The 12,547-nt window shown below is 63.0% G+C and overlaps 1 long non-coding RNA gene across 2 annotated transcripts; it reads right to left on the bottom strand.

The window, feature by feature from the left end:
* Nucleotides 1-5,780: 5,780 nt before the first annotated feature.
* LOC137455505 (uncharacterized) lies at nucleotides 5,781-8,474 on the bottom strand. 2 transcript variants are annotated; one of them, XR_010990838.1, is made up of 4 exons: nucleotides 8,162-8,474; nucleotides 7,561-7,693; nucleotides 7,291-7,458; nucleotides 5,781-6,632 (listed from the first exon to the last, which is right to left on the bottom strand). It is a non-coding gene; the product is annotated as an uncharacterized lncRNA (long non-coding RNA). The 2 variants fall into 2 exon arrangements; XR_010990839.1 differs by having other exon boundaries at nucleotides 5,781-6,593.
* Between the last annotated feature and the right edge of the window lie 4,073 nt (nucleotides 8,475-12,547).

Genomic DNA, 12,547 nt, shown 5'->3' with positions numbered 1-12,547 from the left:
ACCTCAGCGGAGCCGGCTGGCGCCCGGGGGAGCCGAGCCCCGACGCGCCTGGTGAGAGGCAGCCCGGCCGGCCGGAGCCGCCGTCTCTTCGGGGGAAGGAAATCCTCCGGCTTCACAGAGAGCCGAGCCGACTCGCCCTAAGACTGCCAATCTCTCCTGTTCATATAGGTAGTCAGGACTGGCACTAAGTGCCAGGTAACAAGGCTCTGAACTCACCCCCGCTGCGTCTCTTCCGTTACACGCAAAGGCTGCTAGCAGGTAGAAGCCGATTGCAAGCAGAGCAAAGCAGTTTGAAAACAGAACTACGAAATGGGTCTCAAGGAATTAAAGACGGGGAACCCTCCTCAGTGCGTGTCGAGGGGGGGGAATCCTTTGCTTCTTTTGCCTTTATTCTTTGTCCTGAGGTTTCTTTGGGTTTTGGTCTCTGTAATTTGAATGGAAGTAACCTCTGAGGAGAGCCCAGCGAAGCCTCCCGCCACACACAGGGGTGAGAATCCCCTACCTGGTCAGTGCTGCCCCCGCTCTTAAGGGGCCTGCTGGCATCTAAGGTGGATCTGGGGGTATCAAAGGGGAATTCGGGCACACAGAGAGGGATATGGGGAGGCTCTGGAGGGGCTCCAAAAGGACCTTTCAGTTGGATCCAACTGAGGCCACCGCCACCAAGCCACGCCCCTCAAACTGAGGCCGCCACCAAGCCAGCCCCCCCACCCACCCAAACACATAGGCCGCCGGCAAGACAAGCAACCCCCCCACCAGCAACAGAAGCTGCCGCCAAGCCAGCCAAACCCCACACCCCAGCAACAGAAGCTGCTGCCACCAAGACAGCCACCCCCCCCACTCCCCCACCCAATAACAGAGGCTGCCGCCAAACCAGCCACGCATCCCACCCCTCCCACCCAATAACAGAGGCCACCACCGCCAAGCCAGCCACCCCCCCACTCCCCCACCCAATAACAGGGGCTGCCGCCAAGCCAAGCCAGCCCCCCCCCCCCCCACGGCCCACCCAGTAATAGAGGCCACTGCCAAAAAGCCAGCCACCCCCCTACCCACCCACAACCAACAGAGGCCACTGCCAAAAAGCCAGCCAAACCCCCAACCAACAACAGACGCTGCCGCCGCCAAGGAAGTCGGCCCACCACCCCATAACAGAGGCCGTCGCTGCAAAGCCAGCCACCCCCCCCACCCACCCAACGCCAACAGAGGCTGCTGCCAAAAAGCCAGCCACCCCCCCCAACCACAGAGGATGCTGCCGCCAAGCCAGCAAATCCCCTCATGCCCCCCAGCAACAGAAGCTGCCACCAAGCCAGCCAACCCCCCCACCCCAGCAACAGAAGCTGCCGCTGCCAAGCGAGGCACCCCCCAAGCCCCCCAAAAAACAGAGGCCGCCGCCACCAAGTCAGCCACAGCCCCCTCACCCAACCACATAGGCCGCCGCCGCCAAGACAGACACCCCCCCCACTCCCCCACCCAATAACAGGGGCCGCCGCCAAGCCAAGCCAGCCCCCCCCCCACCGCCCACCCAGTAATAGAGGCCACTGCCAAAAAGCCAGCCACCCCCCCAACCAACCAGATAGGCCGCTGCCGCCAAGCCAGCCAACCCCCCCCACCCCAGCAACAGAAGCTGCCGCTGCCGCACCAGCCACTCCTCAACCCCCCCAAACCACAGAGGGCGCCGCCACCACGCTAGCCACCCCCCCAAACCCCACCCAATAACAGAGGCCGCCACCAAACCAGCCACGCATCCCACCCACCCCAGTCACAACAGAGGCCGCCGCCGCCAAGCCAGCCACAGCCCCCCCACCCAGCCACATAGGCTGCCGCCAAGACAAGCAACCACCCCATGCCCCCCAGCAACAGAAGCTGCTGTCGCCAAGCTGGCCACCCCCCACACCCCCCAAAAAACAGAGGACGCTGACAAGCCAGCCACGCATCCCACCCACCCCAATCACAACAGAGGCCGCCGCTGCCAAGCCAGCCACCCCCCAGCCCCGCAACAGAAGCTGCCGCCACCAAGCCAGCCATCCCCTAACCCCCCCAAAAAACAGAGGCCACTGCCACCAAGCCAACAAATTGCCCCACACCCCCCAGCAATGGAAGCTGCCACCGGCAAGCCGGCCACCCACTAACCCCCCCAAAAACCAGAGGGCGCTGTCACCAAGCCTGTCCCCCCCAACCCCCACCCAATAACAGAGGCCGCCGCCAAACCAGCCACGCATCCCACCCACCCCAGTCACAACAGAGGTGACTGCCACCAAGCCAGTCCCCCCCCCCTCCCAACACAGGCCACCGCCGCCAAGCCAGCCCCCCCCCCAAACCACAGAGGCCACCGCCACCAAGCCAAGCCAGCCCCCCCCAACAGCCCACCCAGTAACAGAGGCCACCGCCAAAAAGCCAGCCACCCCCCACACACCCAAAAACATGGGCTGCTGCCAAACCAGCCACCACCGCTACCCCCCACCCAACAACAGAGGCCGCTGCCAAGGCAGCCATGCATCCCACCCCCCGCCCAACAGAGGCCGCCGCTGCCAAGCCAGCCAAACCCCCAACCAACAACAGACGCTGCCGCCGTCAAGGCAGCCAGCCCACCACCCCATAACAGAGGCCGTCGCTGCAAAGCCAGCCACCCACCCACCCAACACCAACAGAGGCCGCCACCAAAAAGCCAGCCACCCCCCCCAACCACAGAGGACGCTGCCACCAAGCCAGCAAATCCCCTCATGCCCCCCAGCAACAGAAGCTGCCGCCGCCAAGCCGGCCACCCCCCCACCCCAGCAACAGAAGCTGCCGCAGCCAAGCCGGCCACCCCCCCAAGCCCCCCAAAAAACAGAGGCCGCCGCTGCCCAGCCAGCCACCCCCCCTCACCCAACCACATAGGCCGCCGCCGCCAAGACAGACACCCCCCCACTCCCCCACACCCCCACCCCATAACAGGGGCCACCGCCAAGCCAAGCCAGCACCCCCCCACGGCCCACCCAGTAACAGAGGCCACCGCCAAAAAGCCAGCCACCCCCCTACCCACCCACCACCAGCAGAGGCCGCCGCCAAAACGCCAGCCACCCCCCCAACCAACCACATAGGCTGCTGCCGCCAAGCCAGCCAACCCCCCCACCCCAGCAACAGAAGCTGCCACCAAGCCAGCCAACCCCCCCACCCCAGCAACAGAAGCTGCCGCCAAGCCAGCCAACCCCCCCCCACCCCAGCAACAGAAGCTGCCGCCGCCGCACCAGCCACCCCCCAACCCCCCCAAACCACAGAGGGCACCGCCACCACGCTAGCCACACCCCCAACCCCCACCCAATAACAGAGGCCGCCACCAAACCAGCCACGCATCCCACCCACCCCAGTCACAACAGAGGCCGCCGCCGCCAAGCCAGCCACAGCCCCCCCACCCAGCCACATAGGCTGCCGCCAAGACAAGCAACCACCCCATGCCCCCCAGCAACAGAAGCTGCCGCCAAGCCAGCGACGCATCCGACCCAAGCAACAGAAGCTGCCGTTGCCAAGCTGGCCACCCCCCCCCCCAAAAAACAGAGGCCGCTGACAAGCCAGCCACGCATCCCACCCACCCTAGTCACAACAGAGGCCGCCGCTGCCAAGCCAGCCACCCCCCAGCCCCGCAACAGAAGCTGCCGCCACCAAGCCGGCCATCCCCTAACCCCCCCAAAAAACAGAAGCTGCTGCCACCAAGCCAGCAAATTGCCCCACACCCCCCAGCAACAGAAGCTGCCGCCGCCAAGCCGACCACCCACTAACCCCCCCAAAAACCAGAGGGCGCTGCCACCAAGCCTGTCCCCCCCAACCCCCACCCAATAACAGAGGCCGCCGCCAAACCAGCCACGCATCCCACCCACCCCAGTCACAACAGAGGCCGCCGCCACCAAGCCAGTCCCCCCCCCCTCCCAACACAGGCCACCGCCGCCAAGCCAGCCCCCCCCCAACCACAGAGGCCGCCGCCACCAAGCCAAGCCAGCCCCCCCCAACGGCCCACCCAGTAACAGAGGCCACCGCCAAAAAGCCAGCCACCCCCCACACACCCAAAAACATGGGCTGCTGCCAAACCAGCCACCACCGCTACCCCCCCACCCAACAACAGAGGCCGCTGCCAAGGCAGCCACGCATCCCACCCCCCGCCCAACAGAGGCCGCCGCTGCCAAGCCAGCCAAACCCCCAACCAACAACAGATGCTGCCGCCGCCAAGGCAGCCGGCCCACCACCCCATAACAGAGGCCGTCGCTGCAAAGCCAGCCACCCCCCCAACCACAGAGGACGCTGCCGCCAAGCCAGCAAATCCCCTCATGCCCCCCAGCAACAGAAGTTGCCGCCGCCGTGCCAGCCACCCCCCCAACCCCCCCAAACCACAGAGGGCGCCTCCACCATGCCAGCCACCCCCCCAACCCCCACCCAATAACAGAGGCCGCCACCAAACCTGCCACACATTCCACCCACCCCAGTCACAGCAGAGGCCGCCGCCACCAAGCCAGCCACAGCCCCCCCACCCAGCCACATAGGCCGCCACCAAGACAAGCAACCACCCCATGCCCCCCAGCAACAGAAGCTGCCGCCAAGCCAGCGACGCATCCCACCCCAGCAACAGAAGCTGCCGTCGCCAAGCTGGCCACCCCCCCACACCCCCCAAAAAACAGAGGACGCTGACAAGCCAGCCACGCATCCCACCCACCCCAGTCACAACAGAGGCCGCCGCTGCCAAGCCAGCCACCCCCCAGCCCTGCAACAGAAGCTGCCGCCACCAAGCCGGCCACCCCCTAACCCCCCCAAAAACCAGAGGGCGCTGCCACCAAGCCTGCCCCCCCAACCCCCACCCAATAACAGAGGCCACTGCCAAAAAGCCAGCCACACCCCCACACCCAAAAACATGGGCTGCCGCCAAACCAGCCACCACCCCTACCCCCCACACACAACAGAGGCCGCTGCCAAGGCAGCCACACATCCCACCCCCCCACCCAACAGAGGCCGCCACTGCCATGCCAGCCAACCCCCCAACCAACAACAGACACTGCCACCACCAAGCCAGCCACCCCCCCCCCACCCAACACCAACAGAGACCGCCGCCAAAAAGCCAGCCACCCTCCCCAACCAACCACATAAGCCAGTCAACCCCCCCACCCCAGCAAGAGAAGCTGCCGCCTCCAAGCCAGGCGCCCCCAAAGCCCCCCAAAAAACAGAGGCCGCCGCCGCACCAGCGAATCCCCCCACACCCCCCAGCACAAGAAGCTGCTGCAGCCAGCCACCCCCCAAGCCCCCCAAAAAACGGAGGGTGACGCCGCCAAGCCAGCAACCCCCCCCAATCCCCACCCAATAACAGAGGCCGCCGCCAAACCAGCCACGCATCCCACCCCCCCCAACCAATAACAGAGGCCACAGCCAGGCCAAGCCCCCCCCCACACGCCCCACCCAATAACAGAAGCTGCCGCCAAAAAGCCAGCCACCCCCCCACACACACCCAAAAACATGGGCTGCCACCAAACCAGCCAACACCCCCCCACCCAACAACAAAGGCTGTGGCCAAGCCAGCCACGCATCCCGCCCCCCACCCAAGAGAAGCCGCCGCTGCCAAGCCGGCCAACCCCCCGACCAACAACAGACGCTGCTGCCGTCGCCAAGCCAGCCACCCCCCCGCCCAATAACAGAGGCCGCCGCTGCCAAGCTGGCCAACCCCACACACACACACCAGAGGCTGCCAGAAAGACAGCCCCCGTTCCCCCCCCCCCCCCCCAACTAACCCTAACCATCCAACTGAAGTGCCCCCAGGTGACCTTCCATTGGCTCCCACATGTCCCTGAATTCCTCTTCGATACCCCCCACACCCACCATAGATGCCCACAAACCCCCTGAAGTGGGGGGGGACGCTGACCGGTCGGGGGGGGCATCTCCTCCGGGTGCGTGGGGAGTGACTCAGCTGGCCTCTCTTCAGAGGCCTTTCCATTCAAATTAAACAACTGAATATAAAACCAGTGGGGTCTCCTTTGTGTGTGTTGTGCGGTTTTAATTTGCCGCTCAGGGCCATTGGAAACCTTTTGGCGTACACGTTACTACTGCTCTGCAACCTCTAGAGGAACGGCATGGCTTTTCCTCCGCTACAATACCTCACGCTAATACTTACGTTTTGTCATGGGTTTCCGTCCCCTCCGGGAACGTTCGGGCAAGCGGTCCGCCGGCAGCATTTGGGAGAGGCTGCCCCCGCCCCTCGCTCGCCCGCTCCTTGGCTGCGTCGTCGCTGCAGCGATTTGAGCCTTACCTGGGAGCTCAGAGCTTGGATGGTGTCGAGGCTGAGAATCTCTCCCCTGCTCCCCCCCTCCTCCCTCCCAACAGAGGGAAAAAAAAAAAAGGACCAAATCCAGCAAGAAATAATTTGGAGTCAGCTGGGAAGCAGAGAGTTTAGTAGAACACTCGCAAGCCCTCCACCCTGTCTTCAGAATGGGCGTTCACCCACCACAAGCCACCCCTCCGTTCCCCTCCCGCTCCCCTGTCACAGCCCTGTCGTCCGCTCTTGGCACGTGGTATTCGACTCCTCGAGGCGAGTCCCTGGTTATCCCGGCTCGTTCTCTCTCAGGGCAGTCTCTCTGGTGCTGGAACTGGACAGGGATGTGGAGAAGAATCAGGAATCAGTCTGACTTTGAAAGGAAAAGAGAAAAAAAATCAGGAACAGTCCATTGCTGCAGGGACAGCAGGAACAAGTACAGGTGGGATGACTCAGGAGCTCTGTGGGTTGCTGTGCAGTGCGTATGTTGAGTCCTGGACGCCAGGCTGGTGTTAAGCCAGGAGGGAAAGAGGTTAGACCGACTTCTAACTATTCACACAGTGACTATAATGCATTGATGTGTGTTGCCCCCTCTGAGTTCATCCTCTCTCAGCCGGAGCCACGTTCTGCTGTGGGATACGCTGAATGTCCCCAGTTTCCAACATGCTCCGCTAGGTGTGACCAGGCCTCTTGGCAGAGGCCGCCCTTGGGGTTGGTTTGCCCAGCGCTGGCAAGCCCTCCGCCCTGTTTTTGCAATGGTCTGTAACCCCCCACAATCGCCCACCCCCACGTGGCATCGCGGTAGGAAAGACAGAGACAGCTGAGGGGCTGCCCTGCTTCTGATAGCCCCGACCCACGGACGCCCTTCTTGGTAGGGTTTGCGCCTTCGGGACGCAGCTGAGTTTTTGCTGCGCCTCTCCGTGAGAGCTGTTGCGCGGCTCTGCGTCTCTGAGCGTGTTCCCTGTTCCCCAGGATTTACTACGCCCCGAACGCCTTGCAGTCGGTGCATTTCTCCCTGGCCATCAACCAACCTCTAATGCCTGTTGCTCTCTAATTAAATCTTTCGATGGTTTCAGCTTTCTGAGCCTGTGTTGGTACGACTCCTGCTCAGGGCACCGCGAGAGAGACAAACCCTCCTTCTGTCCTGTGGTTCCGGGAAGGGTCCTGGCACTCGCAGGCAGGCACCAACGGGGTAGTAACTGTGAAGTGACATCAGCCTTGCTTGGTCGACCAAGTAGAAAGCAAAGAGTCAATCGGTAAGGAGTGGAGCAAAAAGCAAAGCTTAGCTCTCAGTTACTCACGTTGTAAAGCTGTGAGTAGGTTTCCCTGCACCCTAGAAAAACACTGCACAGGCATCTCATTTTCCTCTGGCATTCATTTAACTCGCAGAGCTGTGGGGGAGTTACTGGGAGACTTGGAAAGGCAGTGGGAGCACTAGGAAGGGAATTTGGAGTTACGGGGAGGAACACAAAGACGACAGGTGCCACGCTAAAAGAGCACTTACTGTTACCGGGAGAAGACCCCTCCTGACTCTTCCTGACTGCTGCTCGCCCCGGCCCGCCCGCTCGCTCGCTCGCCCGCCCCGGCCCGCCCGCTCGCCCGCCCCGGCCCGCCCGCTCGCCCCGCCCCGGCCCGCCCGCTCGCCCCGGCCCGGCCCGCCCGCCCGCCCCGGCCCGCCCCGCCCGCCCGCTCGCTCGCCCGCCCCCCCCGCCCCGGCCCCGGCCCCGGTCCCGGTCCCGGTCCCGGTCCCGGCCCCGGCCGGTAGTGCGCGAGTCCCCCGCCCCGTCGCGGCTCCCAAACGGTCCCGGCTCGGCTCCGGGAACCCCCCTGCAAGCAAAGCCAGAGCGCGGTCCTGCAGCTGCCAGAGGAAAGCCCCGGAGAGCTGAGGAGGCAGACACTCACCTAGCACGGAGCGAGCAGGAACCCGATAGCCCCGGCGGGCCAGTGAGCGCCGTTTTAAAGCCGCCAGCCCCGAGCGCGCGAACAACCCTCGCTGCGACGCATGCGCTGAACCCATGGCAACGATCGCGACGCTATCGCCCTGGCGGGACCGGAGCCTCGCTGCGGCGCAGGAGTTGTACCCATGTCAGCGCTCGAGTCAGGCCCTCTCTCCCTTTTCCCTTCTCCCCCTAACAACTTTCCAGCATTTCAAGCGTTCAGCGCGGTTCGCTGCAGCGCTGAGCGCCCTCGGGGCGGCACGCGCCGCGGCACGGCGGCGGTGCCGCCCGTGACGCACGCGGGGGCGCCCTGAGCACTGCCCTGGGCGTGGGCAGCAGCTCGGCCCGGCCCCGTTCGGGCTGTTTTGGCATTTAAATCGAAACCCTACACCGCGCGCAGGTAAAAGCCTCTGTTTATGATGGGTACGGCCGCAGGCTGTGCTTATAGCTCAAGCCCCTGTGTGACTTCATTACGATTCTCACAGCCTTTAAAACAGAGAGGGGAGACAGGGGCTCGTTTCCAAAGCTTTGTGACACAGCAGTCGCTCCAACTCCTCCCTCTCCAGCTGGAGAGGGTCTGCTCTGCATTGCCTCTCACGGCACTGACGCTGTGAAATATTCTGTGGTCCCCTCCGAGACTTGTCAGCGGTTTAGGGGGGTGCCCCCAGCCCTCACCTGCTCCTCTGCTGCAGCATCCCCCTGCCCCATGTCCGCCCAGAATCCCCCCGCTCCCTTTGATTCTCCCCCCAAAAGGCAGAATGTGAAGCAAACTGCCCGGCCAGCAGCTCGGTCCTTTCCTAGTCAGATGTGTACACATCCCCTCTCCCCCCGAAGGGGAGCTCTGCTGCAGCAATGAAGGGGGGCAGGGAAGGGTCCCCCACAAACAGCTGCAGCTACTCCAGCCCCCGTGCTGCCGGCTGGTGGCTGCCCCACGGTGGGGAATGTGCCAGAGGTCGATGTCTCTCACACCCAGTTTGGGTTGGACCCCTGGGCAGCGATGCTCCGCCCGAGGCCTCCATCGGAGGCCGCAGGCAGGTTCCTCGCTGCTGCCTTTGCGCCTCAGACGCAGCCGCCCTTGGATCCTCCTGAAGCCATGTGGCCTGCTGCGGTGCTCTGGCGCCCCACAGGCTACCCCGAAAGCTACTTCCTAGACTGACATGGAGCAGAAAGAGAGCAGAGTTTTCTCCTGCTAGGCACAGGAGACTCCCATGTGGGAATGCATGCAGGGACCCCCCTGGTGCAGCAGGAATCACTTACTGGTGCAGCAGGAATCACTTACTGGTGCAGCAAGAATCATTTATTGGTGCAGCAGGAATCACTTACTGGTGCAGCAAGAATCATTTATTGGTGCAGCAAGAATCATTTATTGGTGCAGCAGGAATCATTTATTGGTGCAGCAGGAATCATTTATTGGTGCAGCAGGAATCACTTACTGGTGCAGCAGGAATCACTTACTGGTGCAGCAAGAATCATTTATTGGTGCAGCAGGAATCACTTACTGGTGCAGCAAGAATCATTTATTGGTGCAGCAGGAATCATTTATTGGTGCAGCAGGAATCACTTACTGGTGCAGCAGGAATCACTTACTGGTGCAGCAGGAATCATTTATTGGTGCAGCAGGAATCATTTACTGGTGCAGCAGGAATCATTTACTGGTGCAGCAGGAATCATTTATTGGTACAGAACAGGCAGTTTACAGAGGGGAAATCCAGCAGCCCGAGCACTTCCCTGGCACTCCTGCACCACTGCTGCTCTCTGAGTTTGCTCCATCGTTATCTTCATCCCGTATCAGGTTGATCTTCTCCAGCAGGGAGGCAAGCGTCCCCCTGCCTCACGCTTCAGGCTGTGTACTGCAGTCCGCTCTTCTTTATCACCAGGCCATCCTTCCAGTATCAGCAGCCTGTTGTTCTCCCTTGTCCTGAAACCCTCCTGGGACCCTTTCTGCTTTCCTACGCTCCCAGTGCCCTTCACCCCTCCCCCGGAGGCACTGCACAGAGCCGGCGCTCAGTCCCAGAGAGACTGTAGAGCACAGCTGGATGGAAGATGCACCGCAACATACCCAGCACTCCTTTCTCTGCAGGAACAAGCAACAACCTCTCGGCAAGACTCAAGATGCTTACACAAGTGGCTCCACGACGTGTCTCAGATCCATCTCACCTCATCACCTGACCTGTGGAGTCCTTGTGTGAGCCAGAAAGAGAACCAGCCTTGGCCAGGGAGAGCGAGAGCGTCTCTTTCCCCCCGGAGCGGACGGTGGCTTGCAGGCATCAGGGCTGCTCAGCAGCCTGCCAGGCGTCCAGGCCTGGGCTCTGAGAAGGAAAGGGGAAGGGAGAGGAGAAGAGGGGAAGGGAGGGGAGGGGAGGGGAGGGGGCCTCAGGGATCGGCCAGTTCCAACCCCCCTGCCATGGGCAGGGATGCCTCACCCTGGATCAGGCTGCCCAGAGCCACCTCCAGCCTGGCATCCAAATCGCCCAGGGGTGAGGCTACCACCACCTCCCTGGGCAACCTGTGCCAGAGCCTCACCACCCTGATGGGGAAGAGCTTCCTCCTGGCATCCAATCGGAACCTCCCCCCTTCTGGGTTTTGTTCCATGCCCCCCAGCCCTGTCACTCCCTGACACCCTTGAAGTCCCTCACCTCCCCCACTTCCCCTCTTCATCCCCTCAAACCATCGGCACCTGGGCTCAGCTGGAGTCTCCTCCCACCCCAGGTGTGGCCACCTGGCCCCTCCCACCCACTCTCCTATTTAATCCCCTCCCCCAGGAAGAGCAGCCCCCTTAGGATGAGCCTGCCTGGGCTGAGGATCCTTCTCTCATCCCTGGTGAGTGTCTCTGGTGCATGCTGGGTGATGGTGGTGGTGACAGAAGGTTGGGGTCCTGGCGGCCCCCTGGCTGTCAGGGCCAGGGCTGATGACTGCCCCAATCCCATCCAGGGGTGCTGGCTGGGGTTCCCTGCTGGGGCTGAGCTCCTCTGGGTGGTGTCCTGGCTGGTGAGGGCCTTGCCCCTGGCACTGGGCTGGGGGCAGAAGTGGTGGTGGTGGTGATGGAGCAGGAGCTGTGATGCTAACCGCACGGCTCTGACCTGGAGGCCCCTGGACTCTGCTCTCCTCCCTCCATAGCCCTCTGCTGCTGTGCCTCATTTGCAGAGCCTCTCCTCCCCCTCACTGCCTCCCTCCAGAAAGAAGGGAAGGAGGGAACAGCCGTGAGGCAGATCTGGAACTGCTTCCCCTCACCCGTCAGCTCTGAGCAGGCAGCCCCCAGGAAGGGGCAGGGTGGGCAGGGAGAAGCACAATACCAGCGAGAACAGCCAGGACAGGACTGCATCTCCCCCCCTGTGCTTCTGTTCAGGGGAGCAAATGCAGAGGGGGAAATAGTTCAGGCTGGCTGGGAAGCCTCTCTCACACCTCTGGAGAGGAGGAATCCCTGAGCAGAGAGACTGAGCAGGGAATCCCCGTCCTGAACACGCAGAAGCAGCACGAACCAGGCTGGGACGGGCCTCGGGGAGCGTCAGGTCCAACCTCCCACCCAGGGGAAGATGAAATAGGATGGGAAGAGAATTAACCAGGTTGGAAAAGGCCTCAGAGGTCCTCGAGTCCAACCTCCCACCCAACCCCATCTGATCAACTTGACCATGGCACCAAGGGCCCCACCCAGGCCCCTCCTGGACATCTCCAGGGAGGGAGACTCCACCACACCCCCCCGGGCAGCACATCCCCAGGGCCAACCTCTCTTGCTGGGAAGAACTTCCTCCTAACCTCCAGCCTAAACCTCCCCTGGCACAGCTTGAGGCTGTGTCCTCTTGTTCTGGTGCTGGGTGCCTGGGAGGAGAGCCCAACCCCCACCTGGCTACGGCCTCCCTTCAGGTAGGTGTAGAGAGCAAGAAGGTCTCCCCTGAGCCTCCTCTTCTCCAGGCTAAGCAACCCCAGCTCCCTCAGCCTCTCCTCACAGGACTCTGTGCCCCAGCCCCCTGCCCAGCCCTGCTGCCCTGCTCTGGACCCCTTCACCTGCACCCTGCTTATCGTGGCACCCCGCAGAAGGCTCTCTGGTGGAAGACTCCTGGGGGGATGGCTCCCAGCTGGTGAAGAGCATCTACAGCCCACACAGCTCCAGGCCTCTCAGGCTGTGCCTCTCTCTCTCCAGGAGTGAGGGCATCCTGTCCCCTAGGCAGGGAGGGAAACATAGCTGTAAAATCAGAGCAGTGGGGTCTGAGACCCCCAGGAGAACCCAAACCGAACCTTGGAGCTGGCCTCAGAGCTCCTCTGGGGGAAGCTATCGCTGCTAGGAGCGCAGAGCCCCCCCGGCGCGGCTCAGCCCTCGGCCTCCTGGAGGCAGCACTCGCCGCTGCCCATCTGC

This window comes from Melanerpes formicivorus, unplaced genomic scaffold (assembly GCF_026170545.1).
Source record: "Melanerpes formicivorus ecotype bairdi unplaced genomic scaffold, bMelFor1.0.p_v2 SCAF_100, whole genome shotgun sequence".
NCBI classification, from domain to species: Eukaryota; Metazoa; Chordata; class Aves; order Piciformes; family Picidae; genus Melanerpes; species Melanerpes formicivorus.
Note: the sequence above shows the minus strand (reverse complement) of the source record. Positions and strands in the feature narration are given on the sequence as shown.